The following is a 25,517-nucleotide window of genomic DNA, read 5'->3' as shown; positions in this document are numbered from 1 at the left end:
GAATAGTGCCAGAGGACTAGAGGACAGCAAATGTGGTCCCTTTGTTCAAAAAGGGGAGCAGAGACAACCCCGGCAACTATAGACCGGTGAGCCTCACGTCTGTAGTGGGTAAAGTCTTGGAGGGGATTATAAGAGACAAGATTTATAATCATCTAGATAGGAATAATATGATCAGGGATAGTCAGCATGGCTTTGTGAAGGGTAGGTCATGCCTCACAAACCTCATTGAGTTCTTTGAGAAGGTGACTGAACAGGTAGACGAGGGTAGAGTAGTTGATGTGGTGTATATGGATTTCAGCAAAGCGTTTGATAAGGTTCCCCACGGTAGGCTATTGCAAAAAATACAGAGGCTGGGAATTGAGGGTGATTTAGAGATGTGGATCAGAAATTGGCTAGCTGAAAGAAGACAGAGGGTGGTGGTTGATGGGAAATGTTCAGAATGGAGTACAGTCACAAGTGGAGTACCACAAGGATCTGTTCTGGGGCCGTTGCTGTTTGTCATTTTTATCAATGACCTAGAGGAAGGCGCAGAAGGGTGGGTGAGTAAATTTGCAGACGATACTAAAGTCGGTGGTGTTGTCGATAGTGTGGAAGGATGTAGCAGGTTACAGAGGGATATAGATAAGCTGCAGAGCTGGGCTGAGAGGTGGCAAATGGAGTTTAATGTAGAGAAGTGTGAGGTGATTCACTTTGGAAGGAATAACAGGAATGCGGAATATTTGGCTAATGGTAAAGTTCTTGAAAGTGTGGATGAGCAGAGGGATCTAGGTGTCCATGTACATAGATCCCTGAAAGCTGCCACCCAGGTTGATAGGGTTGTGAAGAAGGCCTATGGAGTGTTGGCCTTTATTGGTAGAGGGATTGAGTTCCGGAGTCGGGAGGTCATGTTGCAGCTGTACAGAACTCTGGTACGGCCGCATTTGGAGTATTGCGTACAGTTCTGGTCACCGCATTATAGGAAGGACGTGGAGGCTTTGGAGCGGGTGCAGAGGAGATTTACCAGGATGTTGCCTGGTATGGAGGGAAAATCTTATGAGGAAAGGCTGATGGACTTGAGGTTGTTTTCGTTGGAGAGAAGAAGGTTAAGAGGAGACTTAATAGAGGCATACAAAATGATCAGGGGGTTGGATAGGGTGGACAGTGAGAGCCTTGTCCCGCGGATGGATATGGCTGGCACGAGGGGACATAACTTTAAACTGAGGGGTAATAGATATAGGACAGAGGTCAGAGGCAGGTTCTTTACGCAAAGAGTAGTGAGGCCGTGGAATGCCCTACCTGCTACAGTAGTGAACTCGCCAACATTGAGGGCATTTAAAAGTTTATTGGATAAACATATGGATGATAATGGCATAGTGTAGGTTAGATGGCTTTTGTTTCGGTGCAACATCGTGGGCCGAAGGGCCTGTACTGCGCTGTATTGTTCTATGTTCTATGTTCTAATGGTTAGCACTGTTGCTTCACAGTGCCAGGGTCCCTGGTTCGATTCCCGGCTTGGGTCACTGTCTGTGCGGAGTCTGCACGTTCTCCCCGTGTGTGTGTGGGTTTCCTCTGGGTGCTCCGGTTTCCTCCCACAGTCCAAAGATGTGCAGGTTAGGTGGATTGGCCGTGCTAAATTGCCTTCAGGTTAGGTGGGGTTACTGGTTTATGGGGATAGGGTGGAGGTGTGGGCTTAAGTGGGGCGCTCTTTCCAAGAGCCGGTGCAGACTCAATGGGCCGAATGGCCTCCTTCTGCACTGTAAATTCTATGATTCTATGACACGGGAAGAATGTGCTAACTCCTCATGGATAGTGACCTGGGAACAGGATCGAACCCGGATCCTCAGCGCCGTAAGGCAGCAGTGCTAACCACCCCTCTACCATGCCACCCATGTCCAGTTAGGAATCAATCGCCTTTTGTTTAAAATAGATAAAGTTTGAGATTCAAGACACTTGCTTTTCTGTTCCTCCCTCCCAGGATCTGTGTTACACCACTCCAGGGTGATGGGCCTGTGTCGGCATTGTCATGGGTCGATATACAAGGCAGGAGGATGACTAAAACACACTGTAAGCTAAGCTCTGGTGTTCCTCAATCTATGCCATAGTCTGACCCCTGTCTGTCTGCTGACACCATGCCCACACCTATCATCTGCACGTGCTATGCCTTGAGGGGGGGGGGGGGCGGGGGGGGGGGAGAGAGGGGGCGCAGATCTAGGACCACCATGCCTGGCGGGCTGGAGACAGGGGAAGGAAAATGGAGGAGGGGGGTGCAGGCCAGCCAGTAATGCGGAATAACGTGTCAGGGACTTCACATGCCTCGGGTGTAACATGTTTTAATTGTGTACTATCACAATTCTAACTGTCCCTAGCTACCGATGGTACTGCCCCCCTCCCCCCACTGTCCTCTCAGTAATCCACAATCTCCTTAGCCTTCTGGGCTCTGCTGCTATGTCTACGTGTGTCCCAAGGATGCATATCAAGAGGGGGAGGCAGCCTGCTGCCTATCGCACCTTGTGGTGGTCTTTGATGCGTCTGGTAGGTGTCCTCTGGAGGGCCTGAGGCCGGAGGGCCCCGGCTGATTTGCCGGTGGTGCATCTGTCACCTTATCACTCTGTTCCCACCGCTGACCTCAAGATGCATCATTGTCTGGAGGGGCGACTCGGCAGAGCTGGTGACCACTATTGTCTTCCTGTAGGGTGGCTCCGGGTTGACCTCCAGCACTTCCTCCTCCCAGCCAGTGTCCGTAGGGCTCTGGAGGGTCACCTTGCAAAGCCGAGGCAGCTGGATAGAGCTCCAGAGGCCCCTGCGTCATCTGACTCTGCTAGCCCTAGCGGCTGCCCATTGTCTACACCACGGTCTCGATGCCATCAGTGATGCTGTGACTGGCCAAGGCTCTACACTGCCTCGCAATGTCCCATCTGCGTCTGAAACATGTTCCTCAGCGACTCTGACATGCTCTGGAGCGCCTCGGCAATGCCCATCTGAGACTGGGACATGCTCCGCAGCACCTTGGCAAGGTCCACCTGAGACTGGGACATGATCCGCAGCACCTTGGCAAGGTCCACATGCGCCAGAGACACGACCCCTAGCGACACGGACATGCTGCCGAGGCTCCCAGCCATGGCTGTCACTGACTGAGCAATGCCTTGGACACCACCACTCATGATGCTGACGTCGTGCTCCAGGCTTTCCACTGTGGTCGCCACCCTAGCAGTGTTAGCCTCGGTGCCACACAATGCCGATGGCATCTCCTATGCCCATAGCCTGTGAGACTCTTTCAATCAGCTATGGGCTCACAGGAGTGTCGCTGATATCTTTTCTGAATATCATGGCCAAACCCTAGTGTCTGCATCAGCTCCGGGGTAACCTTGTCCAGAGGTGCGGCATCTGACTGGGACCCAGCTGAGTCCTGGGATCCAGCAGACATCTGACTGCTGTCCCCCCTGGAGGTTCCTGCCTCCACCTTATAAATATCAGCAACTGTGTGGTGCTCACCAGATTGTGCCCCAGAAACCTATTTTCATCCACCAAGTTGTGTGTCTCTGCACTGGTGGAGGGTGGGGATGAGAGCCTCATCGTTGCAAATTTGGAGCCCTCCTCCAAAGTATTCTCTTGGATGGCAGGGCCCACCCCGGATAGGCCGGGACCATCGGATGGAGATCCTGTGGGAGATTGGACATGTAGTCAGTGAGAAAGAACATTATGATGGGCATGAACAACTTACGTGTGACATGTCATCTGGGTGGGGGCTGATGGGTACTCACCTCCTGCGGCGCAGGCCAACCTCGACGTTGGTGGCCGATCTGTCCTTGGCCACCCCTACAACTTCCAGGGGCCGTTCTTCCTAGGGGATGAAGACTCTGATGTCTGGCACACCGCCGCCCGCTGGGCCCTATTCCGTCTGATGTGGGGACAGGGAGAAGGTATTGTGAGCTGCCTGTCTCATGCATTCACGGGGCGGGGGGAGCTATGGCAGGGGTCAGGCATGGGCATCGCCGCCGAGCATGTGTGGGGTGTGCAGGCAGGTGCCAGTGCGTGCTGGGGCACAGGTGTGGTATTGTGCTGGCCTGCGCGGTGGCATGGCTGTGTGCAATCTGGGGTTTGCTCATGGGATCAGCTTAAAAGCTGCTCCCCCTCGTTAGCAGAGTGCTGCCGAGTGTGGTCCAGGCGAATCTGCTGGCAGGACAATTATTTCTGATGTGAAGCTTGTGGGACATCATTAAGTGCCCTAATTAACGTTAGATAACGGTGATGGCCTCGCCGGGTCGGCCATCAGGGAACACCCAGCAGTACCCGCTCGCTACCACACTCACACCACACTGAGAAACTTTTCCATTAGACCGTGCCCTAAGACTTTGATGACGGAAGGAATAAAGGGGTGGGATTCTCTGTAGCCTGATGCCGAAATCGTGTTCAGCAATCGGGCGGGGAATGGGCTCCAACACCCAAATCGGGACCGGCGGAAGTTTGATGCCGGACAACCATGCTCCGACCCCTTCCGAAATGGTGTCATCGCATCGCGTGTCGCGATGGCGCGGGACACGTGTGGTCTCAGCCTTGCGGGAACCCGGCGTGGTGGATACGGACTGTGTCCAGCGGCGCCACACTCGGCCGGAATCCGTGCCGCTGACCGAGAGGGCTTCTGCGAGGGCTGGGGGGCAGTTGGGGGTGGGCTGTGGGGTCACAAATGGTGGGCTGGGTTCGCGCACGGCCGACGCCGTGTTGTACGGCGCCATCACTGCAGGTGGTCAGCCGTGCGCATTGGCGGCCCAGGACCCAGCCATTCAACATCCGTCTTCGTTGCCGGAGGCGGGAGCTTCACCCAGTGCCGGTGCTAGCCCCTCACCGGTCCCAGAATCAGTGAGGGTTTCACGTCGATTTTTGGGTTGTAAAAGACCACACATGCTCCGCTGGCGCTGCGCTTAGCCGCTGAAACGAAGAATCCAGCCCAAGAGCTTTGTTGCAACAAGCTTAAAAGCGAGAATATGTATTCCCGTTCCAGCCTCCCTGAACAGGCGCTAGAATGTGGCGACTAGGGGCTTTTCACAGTAACTTCATTGAAGCCTACTCGTGACAATAAGCAATTATTATTATATTATTATGTATTGTGTTGACCCTGGAATAAATTGGAATTGCAACTTCAAATCGTGTTGACAAACACTGCAAAATTTGTTTTTTTTAAATTCAAATCACCAAGTGAATTAATGCTTCCCAGAGAGGTTGCTACGCAATAATATTGTAAACAATTTTCCATAATTCTAAGTGTGGGACTGCGATGGGATTTTAAAATATATATATTTTATTACTTTAATCGCCAGACTAAAGAACAAATTGGTAATTGAATCATCAGCTCTCTATGTTTATTAATGTTACTGGAAAAGGAGATTATAGTTTTAGATTTTGTTCTGAAAAAATTACATTAATACTACAGAAAATATCAGTTATTCTGTATAATCTAGAAAGTCTTCAATCTGGAACCGAGCTCACTGTTTAACAGTGCAATTATTAGACAAATTATTTGAAATTTTTACTGGAGAAAATGTCAATGTTTTCCTCATAGGTGTTTATACAACTATATCTTAACATTATAACAAAAATTTATGTTACCAACTGATAGATCATAGCTTTTGTAAAATATTTAAGTATTTGGGGTTCTGCAAAATCCTAAATTCAGCTGCAAGGTGGTGCTAGAGAATCACACTAATCAGTCTGCTGCTGCCATGCTAAAGGCTTGTTAATAACAATATACAGTACGATAATACCTCTCCTCAGCCCTCACGAACCTGATAAGGATCGACAAATCATATTGTGAAAGTAAACCACATCCTATCCTGTGCTGAGCTGATTGGTGGTGCTTTGTATCCATTTGTCCTGTTTTTGATCATAGTTGAGACTCTTCGAGTTGTCTCTGCGGTTGTTTTGGTGTCAATCATAAAACGTCAGTGCACTGTGTGGCTTGGACAAAGTGCATTGCACACAAATTAAAGCCTTCTCTTCAAGAATATCATCAGTATCGTCTTATGTAACTATAATGTCATACTAACAGTGATCTAATAGATACATGGAAGAAATATCCTGTGGACGTGAGTATCCTGAAATGCAGTGTTCCTCCTGAAATCTACAGGACGAGCCATGAAACTGGAAAAATCTAATCTCATCAGGTAATCATTTTCGTTTAAAAATAGATATGTTGAAAGGTGTAGATTTTATGTCACAATGCGTAAACTGTGAAAGAAATGCACTAAGACAACACCAGCAATATATTTGAGCAAATTGTATACTGAAAGTAAACCAAATTACATTCTGCAATGTGCTTATTGGTGCTGTATTGTAGTGATTTGTCTTGCATATGATGACTGTTGCACCATTTGAAGTTACTTGAGTTGCTGCTTTGACATCAATTTGGTACCAACTTAACTCTTGATTTAATTAATTTACAACTATAAGTTGTCAGCTTGGCTAACTTGATGGCTCTTTATATCAAGAATGTTGTTTTAAGCCCCATTCCACAATTTAAGCAAATAATCCAAGCAGGCATTTAAGTGTGGGACTCAGGAAAATTCACTGTTGCGAATGTTGTCCTTTGAATCATGTTTAACCAATAGTTTTGTTTCCTTGCTCTAATAGCTTGTGTGGATAATACTGTGTTTCATGTCATTGTTTGGGAAAGGGCAGGAGAGTTTCCTTAACCAGCAAGCCAAAATTTCCTCCTCAGCCAATACCATCAAATATGTTGCTATTGCTCAAATTTTGCCGAGCTCAAACAGATGTATAGTAAATATCATTGTACTTGCTCTTTGGGAGGTTTCTGAGAGACATGATCAAGTATATAAATTTCAATATTTTAAAATCATGTTTTTGAATAAAACCCATGTTTTTTAAATTTTTTGTCATTTCAGAACCTATAAGCTATAACCTATTCCATATTTTATATTTTTATAATCTTATACTTATAAGTTGATATTCAAATAATATTAGCCAAACCTGTGATCTCCACCACCGAGAAGGGCAAGAGCAACAGATGTATGGGAACACCACCACCTGCAATTTCCCCTCCAAGTCACATATCATCCTGACTTGGAAATATATTGCCGTTCCTTCACTGTCGCTGGGTTACAATCCTGGAACTCGCTCCTAACTGCACAGTGGGTGTGCCTACACCGCATGGAATGCAGCAGTTCCAGAACGCAGCTCATCACCACCTTCTGAAGCGCAATTAGGGATGGGCAATAAATGCTGACCTAGCCAGTGATGCCCACATCCTGTGAAAGAATAAAAACTTATATTTTGCCCTATTATTTATCCTATACCAAATACATTGCTACAGGAAAATATTGCTATTGAAACTGAAAACCAGAATGTTAAATTGGTGAATTCAAATATAACAGGCTGTAAACTCTCTTGCATTGTGGGGATCATTTTATGAATCTGTGAATCAGGAGAGAACCTTAACCATCAGCAGCGCTTTTCACAAATTCAGGAATATCTAACTATGATTTTTTTTTGTGAGCAGCAGACATATGAATTTTTAGTGTGGGCTGTTCGGGGATGAGGTTACCCTATGTCACAGTGGTCTTGTAAGATTGGTCCTACTTTGTAATTATCAAACAGTTGTAGCCAGCAAACTGTTTTCTTATTTTAAACTTACCCCCTCCAGTTGTAAAAGTGATTTGTGTTAGGGTGCAGTTCTATGGGTGTTGGTAATTCTTTCATACCTTTCTGAAAAAGGCCAGAGCTTAGACGATGAGGATCACTGATCTATTCACTACTGATCCTCATTGTACCATTCCTCGAATTGAAACATTGATGTGGTATACTAAGCACGTCTGGCACTTGCAAACACACCCCTTTCAAACTGTCTTCAAGTATTTCTAAACTTAAACAGAAATGCACATGAGGTAGCTGGCAACTCAACCTTCCCCTAATTCTTCCCTCATCCTTACAACCGTTCAGCACTCTTGCTGGGTAGCAATCAAGGGCAGGAACCATGAATAATTTTCTCCTCACTATCCCGGACAAATTGAGGCAGATTTTAATATCCTAATATCACTTAAAGCAGTGATCTTAGCACGGGGATTAAACCTGAGACCTTCTGATCAATTGCACATTGTATATAAATACACTTCAGAAAAAGAACTCAGAGTTTTGTAATCAGTTCTGCATATAAAATGTGCTACTTATAATATTCTGATGATGTTGAGTTAAGTTGAACCAACATTTTAAAGCCATAAGCTCCCACAGTTTCACACATGTCAGTGTAATCGAAAATAGTCTCTGATTACGTATATTGCAGACCAGTGGTCAAATGTTGGAGAAATAGCACCTGCCTAACCTCCAGATTGCTAATCTTGATAAAATTTGCAGGCGAGATGCAGGGATAGAAACTGATTCTGAGATCAAGCTTGCAGCAGCTTAGAGATGCAGATATCGAGGCTGGAACAATTGTAGCTGCCAGTGAAATAATGTCCGTAGTGAGTGCAATAGGCTACAAAGCAGTGTAATCTTTCAATGGAGCCACAGAGATCCCTGTTCTAGGAAATGAGGCTGAGGGTAGAGGGTGAGAAATTGCTTCTTTATAGCACCACTTGTAGCAGTGCTACTGAGGCATGGCAGGAGTTAGCCGTGTTGCCAACACTTCCTGTGCATGGAGTTCTGCCGGGATAAGGGCTCTCTGATTTGGCACTATCCTGATGTCACTTAGCCAATTAGCTGCTGTGATGCCTGAATATTAAATCCGAGTAATGAATGTTCAAGTCTGTGCTATTTATTCAAGAAAAAAAACAAGCATGAAGCTGCAATATGGGCTCTGAAGTAGTGTTTGATGCGATTCAACCAAAATATTTTGAAATGTAATTTTGGGCAAGTTTGGCGGGGTGTTTCCCGCTGGCCTTTTGGGTGAGATCCAGGCCTGGATTCACCCACACTTTTTTGGGTCTTGGGGAGTTTCTCCTTGGTCAAACCCACACTTAGAAATGTTTTCAGCAGTGGGGAGCTGCATTCGCCGGTGAGACTGGTTCCTCAGAGATCGGGGCGCCATTTTGAAAGTGTGCCTTGGTCTCTAAGTGAGCTTGAGGGTCCCCTACACTCTCCACCCACAAACAATGCCACCCACTGCAGACATTGGCATTACCTCCCTCTCAAGTGAGGACGCCCTGCTATGGGGTTGCTGAGGACCCCCCTTTTCAGGCCCCCCACCCCACCTTTCGGGGCCCCCCCTTTCAGCCTTTCAGGACCCCCTTCACCCCCCCAAACTTTATGAGGCCTCTTCATATCTCCCTTCAGCCCGCTCCCCCCCCCTTCATATCCCCATCACCACCCCTTTCATGGGTATGGCTCCCCTCAGGTCCAGACCCTGGCATCTTGGCAGTGCCAACCAGGTCTAGGTCGGGTGCTCTTTCAGAAGGTCAGTGCAGTCTCGATGAGCCAATTGGCCTTCTTCTGACTGCAGGGTTTCTATGGAATGACCCTTTTCAGCGATCAGCTTTGGGAGGTCGTTCCACTGGAACTCATTTTGGTGAAAAGACCCACTCTGGAATAAGGAGCACAGTCAGAACAGCTTCATGAAGATGGGAGAGTGGACTTGTAAACTCTTACTTATAGCATAAACCTGGAGACAGGAAAGAAATACTTTTTTTTAGTTATGCACGGGTGCTCCTGTAAGTGTGCAAACTTGCAGTCACGTTTTCACCAGATTGTTTTGCCAATCTTTTTTTTCTTTATTATTTCATGGGATATGGGCATTGCGGGCAAGGTCAGCATTTGTTGCCCATCCCTAATTGCCCTCGATCTGAGTGGCATTTTTTTTAAAGAGTCAACCACATTGTTTGGATCTGGAGGCACATGTAGGCCAGACCAGTTGAGGATGACAGATTTCCTTATCAAAAGGACATTAGTGAACCAGATGGGTTTTTACAACAATCGACAATGGTTTCATGGTCATCATTAAACTTTTAATTCCAAATTTTTATTGAATTCAAATTTCACCATCTGCTGTTGTGAAATAGTCATGTAATGTCCTGGACCCAACCACCACGGCCCAAGGTGTACAGGCGTTGTTGGTCTTTCGAGGGGATGATCGACAGCATGTGCCACAGGAGACTGCATCTCAGCAAAGAGACAGTGTGGCACATATGCCACGTTCTCACGGACTTGGCACCCCGTGGAGGAGGAGCAGGAGACCCGTTCATAGTGGCCGTGAAGGTCACTGCAGCCCTGAAACTCTATGTCACCAGTTCATTCCAGGACTCAAACGTGGACTTGTGCAGCATATCACAAGCTACAGCCCACAAGTGCATCTGTGAAGTCACAGATGTCCTGAATGCTTGGGCTGCTGACTATATACACTTTGAGCTAGACCAAGCCCACCAAGATGCCCAGGCTGCAAGATTCTCCAGCATCGTCAGGTTACACCGGGTCCAGGGAATAATTGATGGCACACATATTGCCTTGCACGCATCGAGGCATCAGGCAATGCCCTTCATTGTCAGGAAGGGGTTCCACTCCCTGAATATTCAATGTGTGTCCCTCCCACCATCTCTACCCCCCCCCCCCCCACCCCCCACCCACTCCATCCACTCCCGACTACTCTGTTCCACCCTGCCTTGTGTAACATCACCCTAGGGTGATGGGCCTGTGTCAGCGCTGTCAGCGGGCCAACAACGTCGCCACTTCCTACCTCCCGCTGCCTCAGGAAGGCAGACAGCATTATCAGAGACCCCTTCCACCCAGGCATTGCCTTCTTCCAGACCCTTCCACCAGGCAGAAGGTACAGAAGTCTGAAGACCCACACATCCAGTCATAGGAACAGCTTCTTCCCCACAGCTACCAGACTCCTCAACGACCCCCCCTCGGACTGATCTGTTCCCTGTAAGAACACTATTCACGACGCCCTATGCTGCTCTTGCTCATGTATTTGCTTTGTTTGGCCCCAATCGCTGTTTGTCGATGTATCATTTGTCAATGTTCTCTGTTGATTATTCTTTTTGTCTACTATGTACTGTGCATGTTCCTCGGCCGCAGAAACATACTTTTCACTGTACTTTGGTACATGTGACAATAAATCAAATCAAATCAAGGTAGGAGAGTGATGATCACTCAGTGTGAGGTAAGCTTGGGTGCTCCTCAGTTTCTGCTGAAGTCTGACTCCTGTCTTTCTGCTGACAGTGCGCTCACACCCATCCTCTGAACGGGGTCTGCCCCGGGGGAATTTGACCTTAGAGGGTGGGGGGAACAGGATTCAACACGGGAAGGGGGTGCAGGCAGGTCCGCTGTGAAGATTAACCTGACTGATGCTTCACATGTATCAGGTATGATATGTTTTAATTGTGAACATTTGACATTTTCATTCCCCCTAGCAACAGATAGTGACCCCCCCCCCGCCCCCCAGTTCCCCCTAGCTACAGATAGTGACCCCCCCCCCCCCCCCCCAGTGCCCAATCAGAACTCCTCAATCTTCTTGATCTTTCGTGGCCTACTGCTACATCTAGGTGTGACCCCGGGATGCACATCAGAGGTAGAGGCAGCTGCGGTCTTTGATGCCCTTGGCGGACATCCCCGGGAGGGCCTGAAGCCGGAGGGCCCCAGCTTACTTACCGGTATCAATGGCTTCGCTGTGCCACCGTGTTCTGCCTGCTGCCCTTTGAGATGCACCATGTCAGGAGCGGGGTTCGGAAGAAATGCAGACTGCCATTGTCTCCTTGGTGGCAGGCCCCAGGTTGGCTTCCAGCACGTCCTCCTCCCTGACAGTGCTGCAGGGCCCTGGGGGTCTCCATGGGATGGAGGGGCAGCTGGAGTGAGCTCCTGAGGCCACTGCATCATCTGGCTCTGCCAGTCGTGTCGGCTCCCCATTGTCTGCTCTATGGTGTTGACGTCCTCAGAGATGGTCCTCAGTAACTATACCAAGTCGGGAGTGCTCGGCAATGTCCACCTGTGTCTGCGACATGTTCCTCACCGACTGGGACATGAGGTCGAGGCCTTCAGCCATGGTCAACCCGGAATGAACCATGCATTAGACATCACCACTCAAGACGCTGACCTTGTGCTCCAAGCCTTCCACAGCAGTTGCCACCCTAGCAGTGTTGGCCTCGGTGCCACGCATGGTCAGCATCATCTCCAGCGCCCGTAGCCTTTGAGACTCCTCCAATCGACCATGCTCTCGCTGGAATGTCACTGACATCCATAATAATAATAATCTTTATTAGTGTCACAAGTAGGCTTACATTAACACTGCAGTGAAAATCCCCTAGTCACCACATTCCGGCGCCTGTTCGGGTACACAGAAGGAGAATTCAGAATGTTCAATTCAACTAACAAGCACATCTTTCAGGACTTGTGGGAGGAAACTAGAGCGCCCGATGAAAACCCACACAAACACGGGGAGAACATGCAGACTCCGCACAGATAGTGACCCAAGCTGGGAATTGAACCCGGGACCCTGGAGCTGTGAAGCAACAGTACTAATCACTGTGCTATCGTGCCGTCCCCTCATGAATCTCATGATCATGTCACAGCACCTGATTCAGTTCTGGGATAACCTTGTCCAGAGGCTCGGCATCTGACCGGGACTCAGTTAAGTCCTGGGTTCCAGCAGATCTCCTTTGGCTGTTCCTGTCTCCATCTGATGTGCATCAACAATTGTGTGGTGCTCACCAGCTTGTGCCCCAGAAGCCTGTCCACTAATGTTGTCCACCAAGGTGTATGTCTCTGCACTGGTAGAAGGTGGGGGTGATTGCTGTGATGCCTCAATGGTGGTCTCTTCAAAGCTCTCCTCCGAGGTGGTCTCTTGGGTGGGGCAGGGGGCGGGTGTGACGACTCCGGATGGCCCAGCCCCATCAGACAGCGTTCCTGCGGGAGAATGGACATGTGGTCAGTGAGAGGGAAGGGTCATTTTGTCTGACATGAGACGGGTCATCTGGATGAAGGGGCAGTGGATCCTCATGTCTGCGGTGCAGGTCAACCTCGCTGTCGGAGACTGCTCTCTCCTTGGTCAACCCTCGATTCCCAGGGCCCACTCCTCATACAGAGCGAGGATTTGGATCACTGCCCTCCCCCATCTTGGTCCTTTCCTGCATATTATGGGCAATCTTCTCCTGCGGGGACAAAGAAAGGGCTTTGTGAGCAGCACGCTTGATGGATGGGGGTGTCTATAGCAGGTGGCATGTGTGGCACCGCAAGTGGGCATGAAGGGGTTGTGCTGGCGGTTTCCAGGGAGTGCTGAGGAACAAGCATGGAGATTGGATGCGGGGAGGGTGCATGGTGTCAGCCAGTGATTTGTGGGGGGAGTTGGGAATTTGAGAGATGGCAGGCGGAACTGATGCCAGGAAAGCGGTGGCAACTTACTCTTGCAGCTCGGTGGTCTTCTTCCGGCATTGGCCGCTGACCCTCCTTGTCATTCTGCCAGCACTGACAGTTACCGCCACTGCCTCCTAGGCGGTATTGGGGACCTGCTGCTGGCCCTCCGACCTCCTCTGGGAACAGGATGCCCTGTCTCTCATCGACAGCATCGAGAAGCCTGGCCAGGTCGGCATGGCCACAGCTAGAAACAGGTCTGTGCACTGCCATGACTTTGTGTTGACTTTAGAGTGAGAGGTGAGGGGGCTTTTAAAAGCAGCTTCCCCTTGTGAGCGGCAAGAAATTCAGGTGCGAGTCTGATGAATCTGACGGGGAGACAGCCAGTAATGGCGAGAAACTCGTGGGGCTCATTTCTGGCACTGGGCCATTAAACACGGACCACAATATCACCACTGCGGCCGTCAAAAACACCCAGCCAATCGCGTCCAAAATGACACTTAGAAATCTCTTTATTTCAAGCTTAAGCTGGGGAGAGTGGGCCTCAATCTGCCAATAAGCTGCTTCTCTCAATAATACAGGCTTTGTAACACACATTTATAGTTCTTATCTTGTTGATTTTCATTCTAAAATTTCTCATAAATGTTTTAACTAAGCACACTATTCCATTGGCAGATGTTCCCATTATATCTTAGCCTTGTTCCCCTTTTCTCCTTCTTGTCCAGTTTAGCAATGAATGTCTGGGAAAGTTTTTATTGTTATAACTGCTGGGCAAGTCACCTCTATAACATTCCTTGGCCAAGGAGCCCATCATGTCTATACTATTGGCTAAATGTTTCATGATGCCTAGAAAGAACTCTCACTGCATTTGTCTATTTTAAAGCTTTAAATGAGCATTTTATTATCTTAGTATATATAATAAATAAATAAATAATCTTTTATTGTCACAAGTAGGCTTACATTAACACTGCAATGAAGTTACTGTGAAAAGCCCCTAGTCGCCACATTCTGGCGCCTGTTTGGTTACACGGAGGGAGAATTCAGAATTCTTAGCTGGTATGGGAATTGAACCCGCGCTGTTGACCTTGTTCTGCATCACAAACCAGCTGTCTAGCCCATTGAGCTAAACCAGCCCAGTTACCCCTCACTGGATGAGTGCAGCTCTAATAACATTCAAGAAAGCCGGGGGGTGATTCATGAGGACCAGACGGGATTTGTGAAGGGTAGGCAGCTAAATACAAATGTGCGGAGGCTCTTCAATGTGATTATGATGCCCTCGGTGGAGTGGGAAGCGGAGGTAGTGGCAGCTATGGACGTGGAGAAGGTTTTGACCGGGTGGAGTGGGAGTGTCTTTGGGAAGTGCTGCGGAGGTTTGGGTTCGGGGAGGGGTTCATCAGTTGGGTCAGGCTGCTATATAGAGCCCCGGTGGTGAGTGTGGCTACGAACCGGCGGAGACCGGAGTACTTTCGGCTGTACCGGGGGATGAGACAGGGGTGCCCCCTATCCCCCTTGTTGTTTGCACTGGCAATTGAGCCACTGGCCATGGCACTGAGGGAATCCAGGAAATGGAGGGGATTGGTCCGGGGGGGGAGAGGAACACTGGGTGTCGTTGTATGCCGATGACCTGTTGTTGTATGTTGCGGATCCAGTGGAGGGGATGACGGAGGTCATGCGGATCCTTAGGGGTTTTGGGGACTTTCGGGGTATAAATTCAACGTAGGGAAGAGTGAGCTCTTTGTGGTGCATTCAGGGGACCAGGGAAGGGGGATCTGCCTTTCTGAAGAGGGCAGAAAGGATCTATTGGTACCTAGGGATCCAAGTAGCTAGGAGCTGGTGGGCCCTGCACAAGCTCAATTTGACGTGGTTGGTGGAGCAGATGGAGGAGGATTTTAAAAGATGGGACATGCTGCCACTCTCACTAGCGGGTAGGGTGCAGTCGGTCAAAATGACGGTCCTCCCGAGGTTCCTCTTTGTGTTCCAGTGCCTTCCCATTTTGATCCCCAAGGCCTTTTTCAAATGGGTAAGCAGGAGCATCATGGGATTTGTGTGGGCGAATAAGACCCCGAGGGTGAAGAGAGTGTTTCTGGAGCGTAGCAGCGACGGGGGGGGGGGGCTGGCGCTGCTGAATTTTTGTGGCTATTATTGGGCTGCCAATGTGGCGATGATCTGTAAGTGGGTAATGGAGGGAGAGGGGGCAGCATGGAAGAGGCTAGAGATGGCGTCCTGTGTGGGCACGAGCCTGAGGGCGCTGGTGACGGCACCGCTGCCGCTCTTGCCGACAAGGTACACCACGGGTCCGGTGGTAGCGGCAACGCTGAAGATCTGGGGGCAGTGGAGGCGACACAGGAGCGAGGTGGGAGCCTCGATTTAGTCACCGATTTGTGAGAATCATCGGTTCGTCCCGGGAAGGATGGATGGGGGGTTTCGGAGCTGGCATCGGGAAGGGTTTAGAAGAATGGGGGACCTGTTCATTGGTGGGACGTTTACGAGCCTAGGGGTGCTGGAGGAGAAGTTTGGGCTACCCCCCGGGAAACGCTTTCAGGTACATGCAAGTGAGGGCGTTTGTGAGGCGGCAGGTGAGGGAATTCCCGCTGCGTCCGACACGTGGGATTCAGGACAGGGTGATTTTGGGTATATTGGTTGGAGAAGGCAAAGTTTAGGCGATTTACCAGGAGCTGAAGGAAGAGGAGGAGGCCTCGGTGGAGGAGCTAAAGGGCAAGTGGGAGGAGGAGCTTGGGGAGGAGATAGATGAGGGTCTGTGGGCTGATGCCCTGAGTAGGGTTAATTCTTCCTCCTCTTGCACAAGGCTCAGCCTAATACAGTTCAAAGTTACTCACAGAGCGCATATGATAGGGGCGAGGTTGAGTAGGTTCTTTGGGGTGGAGGACAGATGTGGGAGGTGCTTGGCAAATCACGCCCATATGTTCTGGTCGTGCCCGGCACTGGATGGGTTCTGGAGGGGTTTTGCGAGGACTATGTCCAAGGTGGTGAACGCCCGGGTCAAGCCGTGCTGGGGATTGGCATTATTTGGGGTATCGGACGAGCTGGGAGTGCAGGAGGCGAAAGAGGCCGGTATTCTGGCCTTTGCGTTCCTGGTAGCCCGGCGGAGGATTTTGCTACTATGGAAAGATGCGAAGCCCCCGAGTGTGGAAGCTTGGATCAATGACATGGCGACATGGCAGGGTTCATCAAGCTGGAGAGGATAAAGTTTGCCTTGCGAGGGTCTGTGCAAGGGTTCTCCAGGCGGTGGCAACCGTTCCTAGACTATCTCGTGGAGCGTTAGGAGGTCAGCAGAAGCAGCAGCCCAGGTTTGGGGGGTTTATTTTGAGGTGGCGTTTGTGTGAAGGTGTTTTTTTCCCCCTATTTTTGCTTTTAAATGTTATATGGGGGGTTATTGTATATGGGGGAAATCCAATGTATAATTTCTGATTGTTGTGTTTTTGTTTCTTTTTTCTTGTTGGGGGGGAGTTTTGTTGAAAATTTGTTGGAAAATTTGAATAAATACATTTTAAAAAAAACATTCAAGAAAGGGCAGCACGGTGGCGCAGAGGATTAGCCCTGCTGCCTCACGGCGCCGAGGCCACTGGTTCGATCCCGGCTCTGGGTCACTGTCCGTGTGGAGTTTGCACATTCTCCCCGTGTCTGCGTGGGTTTCGCCCCCACAACCCAAAAATGTGCTGGCTAGGTGGATTGGCCATGCTAAAATTACCCCTTAATTGCAAAGAATGAATTGGGTACTCTAAATTTATTTTTTAAAAATCAAGAAGCTCAACACCCTATCCAGGACAAAGCAGCCTGTTTGATTGGTGCACCTTCCACTATCTTCAACATTCACTCTCTCCATCACCGTGGGAGCAGTTCGGACAATCTAAAAGATGCATTGCAGAAACTCACCAATTCCCCTTCCACAGCACCTTCCAAACCCACAACCTCTACCACCTAGAAGGACAAGGGCAGCAGATGCATGGGAACGCCACCACATGCAAGTCCCCCTCCATGCCACACACGACTCTGACTGGGAACAATATCGTTGTTCCTTTGCTGTCGGAGGGACAAAATCCTGGAAGTTCCTTCCTACACCAGATGGATTGCAGCAGTTCGAGAAGGGGGATTCACCACCTCCTTCTCAAGGGCAATGAGGGACTGGTGATGCCCACGCCCGTGAAATAATAAAATAAAGCAAGAATCATCACAGAAGGAGAATGCAGGAAAATTGTCAACCCCTGGAGATCTTTGTAAGATCACGTTCATTTGTTCTGTTCCATTGTCTATGTTGGAATAACACAGAGCTCCCATGTTGGTCTTAAATGGAACAAGTATGGAGCACCAAGAATATATTTGTTGTGTTTAATTATATGCAGCTGATGGGCATTAACTATGGTTTCACTTTAGGTGTAAATAGAAAACTATTTAAAATGTGATGTGGTTTATTTAAGAGATATATGCTTGTAATATTTAACCCTGTAAATAAATGTGAAATTGAATAAAGAGTGGTATCATACTTCACCAACTGGTTTTCCGAAAAAGAACATACTATGGCAGTAAACATGTCTTTATAACTTCAGGTTCATACACATAAGTTGGTTGTTGTCTTACCTTAGTAGAACACCTCTTCCTCTCACAGTTTTCCAAGTATAAATCTGCCCCTTTCATATTTGCTTTCAGCAGAAAGATTTCACGTAACAGAGTCTCCAAAGTTATGACACCAGGGGCGGGATTCTCCGACCCCCCGCCTGGTCGGAAAATCGCCGGGCGTGGTGAGAATCTCGCCCCGCCACTCCAACGCCGGCTGCCAAATTCTCCGCCGCCTGTTTTCGGGCGGGGGCGCGGATCATGCCGTGCCAGTCGGGGGCCGTTAGCAGCGACCCCCCCCCCCCGGCAATTCTACGGGCCCCGATGGGCTGAGCGGCCGCCCGTTTTCGGCCAGTCCTGCCGGCGTGAAATAGACACGGTCCATCCCGGCGGGACCTGGCTTGGAGGGCAGCTAGCGGAGTCCTCGGGGGGAGAGTGGGGGGATCCGGCCCCGGGGAGCCCCCCACGGTGGCCTGGCCCGCGATCGGGGCCCACCGATCAGCGGGCGGGCCTGTGCCATGGGGGCACTCTTTCCCTCTGCGCTGGCCTCAGTAAGGCTCCGCCAAGGCCAGCACAGAGATGAAACCTCCTGCACATGCGCAGGAAACACGCCGGCGGTTCTGCACATGCGCCAACTCGTGCCAGCCCTTCACCGCCAATTGGCGCGGCACCAACCCCTCCGGCGCTGGCCTGGCCCCCGGAAGTGTGGAGGATTCCGCAACTTCCGGGCGGCCCGACGCCAGAGTGGTTCGCTCCGTTCTTGGAGCTGGCGTCCGGCCATCCCACCAAGTGCGGGAGAATCCCGCCCATGATTTCTTACTTTACGTTTTTTTCTCGTGTGGTTTGGACATCAATGTCTTTTACACTGGAGGGTTGCCAATCAGGTTCAAATGACATTGTTGTGACTCCAACACCTTTTTAGCTCTATTCACATTGATGTAACCAAGTTCCTCAACCTGCTCACAAGCCATGGGCAACTCCAGGCAACAGGTGACCATTTTCAGCACAATTGAAAAGGATCCCAGATGCTGTCAGTTAACTTGCTGCAAATATTTGGCAAAATATTTACTTGTTTGCCTGTATAAGTGTTTTTTGTGGATGTATTATGTTGTGAACTACTAAGGGACTTCCGGTGACGCCCATTTTGCTTTTTGTGGATTCCATTGGCAACTCTACTGGTAAATGAGGAGCTGAAGGAAGACAGGGAGCAAACAGAGCTGCAGCTGCAAGGAGCAAATAGAAGGAGGGATGTGTATCCTCCTAGCAGAGTACATAGGTCGAAGACAACATTCCTACTGTTTCCTGTGGAGCAAAGTATAAGGTGGCTGCAACTCTCCAGGGAGGATATCACAGACTGTGATGTCTCCTTCAGAAAGACTTGTAACCAACTGTCAGAGCTGGTAGAGCATTGTCTATTGAACTGACGGTCACGTACCTCAATGTTTTGCCTAGGGATCTTTCTAGGTTCCCGCAGATGATATCAGTAACGTCACTCAGTGTGCAGTTAATGCTTGCGTTAAACAGGTGATTGATGGATGTTATTGGTGCAAACATGCGTATAAAAGGGGCAGCACGGGTAGCACAGCAGTTAGCACAGTTGCTTCACAGCTCCAGGGTCCCAGGTTCGATTCCCAGCTTGGGTCACTGTCTGTGCGGAGTCTGCACGTTCTCCCTGTTTCTGCATGGGTTTAATCTGGGTGCTCCGCTTTCCTCCCACAGTCCAAAGATGTGCAGGTTAAGTGGATTGGCCATGATAAATTGCCCTTAATGTCTAAAAAGGTTAGGCGGGGTTACTGGATTACGGGGATAAGGTGGAGGCGTGGGCTTGGGTAGGGTGCTCTTTTCAAGAACCGGTGAAGACGCGATGGGCTGAATGGCCTCCTTCTGCACTGTAAATTCTATGATTCTATGATTCACATGATCCCACTGGATTCAGTGTTTCCACCCAATTAGTTCTCAACAGGCATGTCATGACTGGCAGTAAATTGTTCAGCTCTGTGCACATTTTTCTAGTAACTGTCAGTACACTTTTATCTTGTGCCAATACTTCATTTCCTTGACTCTGTCCTTGCACAGCAAGTGAAAGGCTGGTAAATCAGGGACATGGGTTACCTTCAGCAGACGTGGGTGATGACTCCTCTCAGGAGTTCATACTTGGTGTCTGATCCAATCTATAGTCATATTCATGGCTCATTTAGAACAATTATCTAGCAAACAATTGGAGTCCTCAAGCAAAGATTCTTAATCCTACCTGCCTCACAGGAAAGAGGTGGATGGGCAGTTAAAATTACCAAGGTTATACCAGAAACTGGCTGGTCCCGATTTTAACCTTCTCTATTGAGCAGGTAGAAAGTTTTCCCACCCTAGGTCGATTGGCTCATATTTTCACATTTGCAAACTGCACCCAACTGCAATTTTAACTGGACAGCCTGAGTGGGAAGCTGCCCTGCCTTCCAAGTCAGGTGAATATAGCAGGGAAGAGGGTTGGCGCTGGAAGGAGCCCAAGCAGGTAAGCATTTTTAGTTTCCGGAAACAGATGAACCGACTGCCTACCTAGTGCCAATGGAATTTTCTGCAGCTTGCTGCCTGGCCTGGAACAGGTTGATGTCATCTCTTGGCAACTAAATTAAACCCTGGATCTTAAAACCAGCTGGATCTCATTCTGCTGTGGGTGGATGGATGGACAGGCTGGTGGGTGGAAAATTAATCTGTCAGCATTGTTTCTTACTGAAAACCCACTAGTAGTGAAAATCCAGGCCACCCTGATATACATTCTGAACTTGACAATGGCTTATTTTATCAAACCCAGGAACAGACCTATTAGTAAATCTCTGTCTCACTTATCTTGTGCACTGGTTGTTGCTACATCTAAAACGATTTTTTAAAAAGTAATTTTATTCCAAATTTTCAACATTTTACAACAAAATAAACACACTCAACACCTTAAACTCCGCACCCAACTCTCCAAAGTACAAAATGAACAAACCCCAACTTTTGTGGAATCCCTCGCTCACCCCCCTTAGGGCAAATTTCACCTTCCCCAGGGTTAAGAACTCCAGCAGGTTCCCCACCACACCGAGACATAGGGTGGATAAGCTGACCTCCACCCCAACAAGACCCACCTGCGAGCAATCAGCGAGGCGAAGGCTAAGACATCTGCACCCGCTTGCAGCGCAGGCTAGTCGGTCACCCTGAATATTGCCTCCAGAGGACCAAGCTCCAAATTTACATGGAAACCCCCCGAAATGTTGCTGAAAACCGTCCTAGCTGGACCCCTCCCGCATCGCTCATTCCTCAAACAGCCAGCTCATCTCTGACTTCATACATCACCTCCAGCTGTATCAGCAAGGTCAGGGCGTTACCCTCCGCAGTACCTCGCACCACAATCCCTTCTCCAATGCTACCCCCAACTCCTCCATTCACTTAGCCTTGATCCCCTTCATGAACACCTTATCATCCATCAAAATCCTCCCATAAATTGCCAAGACGACCCCCCCCTCTCCCCCACGATAGCACCTCCTCCAGCAACGGAAGGACGGGAAGACGTTCCTTGCAAACCCCCGGACCTGCAAATACCAGACACTCTCCTCCCGCAATCTGAAATAATTTTAAGCCTTAACAAATATACCTTGGTTAATGTTACTTTAAACCTAGAATTATGATAAACCATAAAGCAGGTTGGACTTGACCAAGTACAAAGTGGTTGAAGGTCAAGTAAAAACAAGTGCAACGCAAAGAACATTGGGCGCGATTCTCCACTCCCACGCCGGTTGGGAGAATCGCCTGGGCCACCAAGATTTCTGGGGATGCCGGTCCGACGCCCTCTCGCGATTCTCCCAAGCGGCGGGAACGGCCTGGTCGAGTTTTGCGGGCCGCAGGCCGGACAATCGCCGGAGACACCGAAAATGGCGATTCTCCGGCACCCCCTCTATTCTGAGGCCCGGATGGGCTGAGTGGCCAGGCCAAAACGGCGGGTTCCCCCGGCGCCGTCCACACCTGGTCGCTGCAGTCGTGGGCGGTGCGTGAATGCTGGGGGGGGGGGGGGGGGCGGCCTGTGGGGGGGCGAGGGGGCATCCTGCACCGGGCTTCACCTGAAATGTGGGGTGGCCCGCGATCGGTGCCCACCGATCGTCGGGCCGTCCTCTGTGAAGGAGGAACTCCTTCCTTCTGCGGCCCCGCAAGATCCGTCCCCCATCTTCTTGCGGGGCGGATTTAGACAGGACGACAACCACGCCCGCTTTTACGCGGGCGACAAGGCCTGGCGCGTGTAGATGATGTGGCCCCGATACTGGCCCATTGTCAGGGCCTGAATCGGTCGGGACCGGGGCCGTTCCGTGCCGCCGTGAACCTCGACGGCGTTCACGACGGCGCGGCCACTTCGGCGTGGGGGTGGAGAATCCCGCCCAATATAGTAATTAAAGGCACATTGTGTTGCATTGTAAAGTAAAATAATGTAATATTGCTAAATTGTATACTCCAACTCATCCTTAGGTGACCAGAAATCTGGCACAAAATTTGACACGTTTTAAACAATGAATGTTTTGCCAAGCTCACAGAGCAGATGAAAAAGTCAGAAGATGAGAACATTTATTTTTCTTTGTATTCATGGTAATAATATACTAATAATGATTTTAAGCTAAAGGGAGTAGAATCTGATATTAGTTGTAATTATTTGCAGACATAATCCTAACTAATGCATGAAAGCCTCAAATTGCACTGAATGGTGCACGTCCCAGCAGGTATCTTGGAACAGAGCCAGTGTAAAGAGCTGTGGCTGTATTATTGACACCTTCTGCTGCCTGGCCCTGGCTTCCACAATACAGGTACAAACATGGGAGGTTTGCTACAATAATTGCTATGACGATAGTCTTTTGTGGACTATGCCTAATTACTTTTCTTGCATGCTGAAGCTGAGGAGGCGCCAACAGGACTTTTCAGGATATGTTAACCGAAACAATACCCTAAATAATGTATTTTAATTATATTTTAAATATTCAAACTGCAGTTTCAAAGGACAGTAATTAGAATGCCTCTAATGAGTATTTTTTTTAAAAAATGTAAATGCAGGAAATCGGAAATAAAAACAGGAAAGGCTGGGCATGCTCAGTACATAATGTCTAACCTGCTGAGTATTTCCAGTGCACTGCTTTAATTAGGAATCTAAGAATGTTCTGGAAAGCATGCTTTGTAACATGATTACAGGAATGCTTAACGTGTTTCTGTGAAATTCCTCTGTGTACTGTTTTAACAGCAGAGGTAAATGAATTGGCCTTTGGAAATCTAAAGTTGCACACTGGAGTTTGCAATTCTACCCCACAAGCAACGTTAGCACTGACCCTGCCGTAAATCATTGGGTTGATTTTAACTCCATGGGTGGAAACACGATCTACCAAACAGCCGACTAGTCCTTCCGGAGCACCATTAAGGAGACCCAGCCCATTGCAGCTTTTTTACAGCTGGGCCTCAAAATCAGTCCACAATTTGATAATTCCACCTGAATCTGAAGAAGAGGTCGGCAATTGAGAACAGAATTTTTGACGGCAAAGGGCTGTTTTTGGGTCCCAAGAAATCAGCACACAACATATATTTAAGTGGTCGAGTTATGAGAGGTCCCTGATTGTGGGACAGGGCAGCAGGTCTCGGACATGGCAGGACCTTTTATTTGTGTGGTACAGAGAAGCACTCTTGCATCTTTGTTGCTTTTTTGGGTCCTCAGTCCAAAGGGAATGGTACATTCCCAATCGGGACCACAACGATTAAAGAAAAATGTGAAAACCCAGTAATTAAGTGAAAGAACTATGCCACAAAATTACACATTTTAAAACAGAAACAAACATAAGAAATAAACGTAAGCATAAGAAAACTTAGAGAAAGCAAGTGCTATTTGTTATGTATTAATTGGGTTGCTGTATACCTTAGATGTTGAATTTATCTCAGAACAATGCAGAGACGTTCCAACTACAATAGTTTATTTACATTACTTTAAGACATCTCAGAACGTACAGGATTTGTACACACACACATGGACTGTAACCTTGTGCTCTCACTGGTGGAAAGTTTAGAGGCAGAAAGGGCATGTAATTAGGTGGGATGGTGGCTTACTGGAAGCTCACCGCCATCCCGTCTCCACCAGAATTACGTTCCAGGCATGAAAGTCCATAGTTGACCTTCTCGCCTTGCTGCCAATTGAGACCTTTAAGTGGCCAATTAATAACCACTTTAAGTTCCTCACCTCACTGCCACTCGTATTAACCCCCCCCCCCCCCTGCGGGTGAACCTGTGTTTTGCATGGCAGGTAAAACTTTGAGACCATTTTGTCATCTAGAGTTGTGGAGGTTAAGGGGCCTTAATCAAAGGCACTCAGTGCCAGATCGAGGGATTTGACTATGGTTGGGAAGGTGGAGGGGGGGAGGCTGGGTGGTGCTCACTGAAAGCCAATCCTTGCCCTTGCTGCTGAACATCCTGCACCCCTGAGTCAGGCCGTGATCCTGGGACTCCAGTGCCTGTCCTTCCGGCAGCAGCCATGGCCTCCCCAGTAGTACCGCTGAGCACAAAAGCTGTCAGCCTCTGATTGGCTGGCAGCTCTCAGTATGCTATACTTCTACCCTGGGACTTAATTCCAGGGGATGGTCTGCTGCTGGCCCAACAACTTCCTGATTGGTGTGTTGTTCAATGGGCTATAGTGCAAAAAGAGGCAGCAGTTTTTCAATAACTTTTGGCTAAGCAACCCACCAACTTTCTTTAAGTCCCCACATCTGTGGACACCATGGGCAGGATTCTCCGCAATCGGCGCGATGTCCGCCGACCGGCGCCAAAAACGGCGCAAATCAGTCCAGCATCGCGCCGCCCCAAAGGTGCGGAATTCTCCGCATCTTGAGGGGCCGAGCCCTCACCTTGAGGGGGTAGGCCCGAGCCGGACTGATTTCTGCCCCGCCAGCTGACTTGGAAATTACTTCGCCGGGCGACGCATGCGCGGGAGCGTCAGCGGCCGCTCACGGCATCCCCGTGCATGCGCAGTGGAGGGGGTCTCCATAGATAGGATAGATGCGGGCAGGTTGTTTCCACTGGTCGGGGAAAGCAGAACTAGGGGTCATAGCCTCAAAATAAGGGGAGGTAGATTTAGGACGGAGTGTAGGAGGAACGTCTTCACCCAAAGGGTTGTGAATCTCTGGAATTCCTTGCCCAGTGAAGCAGTTGAGGCTCCTTCTTTAAACGTTTTTAAGAAAAAGATAGATGCCTTTCTGTAGCACCATCGATCACACACGAGGCGAGACGTAAAGAACTTCAATCGAGGCTTTATTGAGCAGACTTGTTCAGTCACAGAATGCAGCTGCGGGGATTAAACCCAGGTTCTTATCCCCCTCCTATCTGGGTGGAGCCCAGTAGGTGGAGGATCCAATCGGGATCCAGCATCTGTCCTCCAATAGCTCCTCGGCATTCCTGGTGTACCGTATTACCCCTAATACATACCACCACATTTTCTAAAGAATAAAGGGATTCGGGGATATGGTGTACGGGCCGGAGAGTGGAGCTGAGTCCACAAAGATCAGCCATGCTCTCATTAAATGGCGGAGCAGGCTCGAGGGGCCAGATGGCCTACTCCTGTTCCTAGTTCTTATGTTCTTATGTCTCTTCCGCATCCGCCATAGTGAAGACCATGGCGAAGGCGGAAGGAAAAGAGT

General features: G+C 49.2%; 1 protein-coding gene across 2 annotated transcripts in view; it reads left to right on the top strand.

Moving 5' to 3' along the window:
- The first annotated feature begins 5,870 nt into the window (after positions 1-5,870).
- The window catches only part of LOC140426975 (neuropeptide Y receptor type 6-like), a 38,831-nt gene continuing 19,184 nt past the window's right edge, over positions 5,871-25,517 (top strand). The window contains exon 1 of one of the 2 annotated variants that reach the window (XM_072512326.1): positions 5,871-6,137. The gene's annotated coding sequence lies outside the window, so the exon portion shown is untranslated. Of the gene's footprint in view, positions 6,138-22,617; positions 22,659-25,517 lie in introns of those variants that run through there. The other variant, XM_072512327.1, reaches the window with a different exon arrangement.

Source organism: Scyliorhinus torazame, chromosome 7, assembly GCF_047496885.1.
Source record: "Scyliorhinus torazame isolate Kashiwa2021f chromosome 7, sScyTor2.1, whole genome shotgun sequence".
NCBI classification, from domain to species: Eukaryota; Metazoa; Chordata; class Chondrichthyes; order Carcharhiniformes; family Scyliorhinidae; genus Scyliorhinus; species Scyliorhinus torazame.
This window is presented reverse-complemented; position numbering and strand designations above follow the sequence as displayed.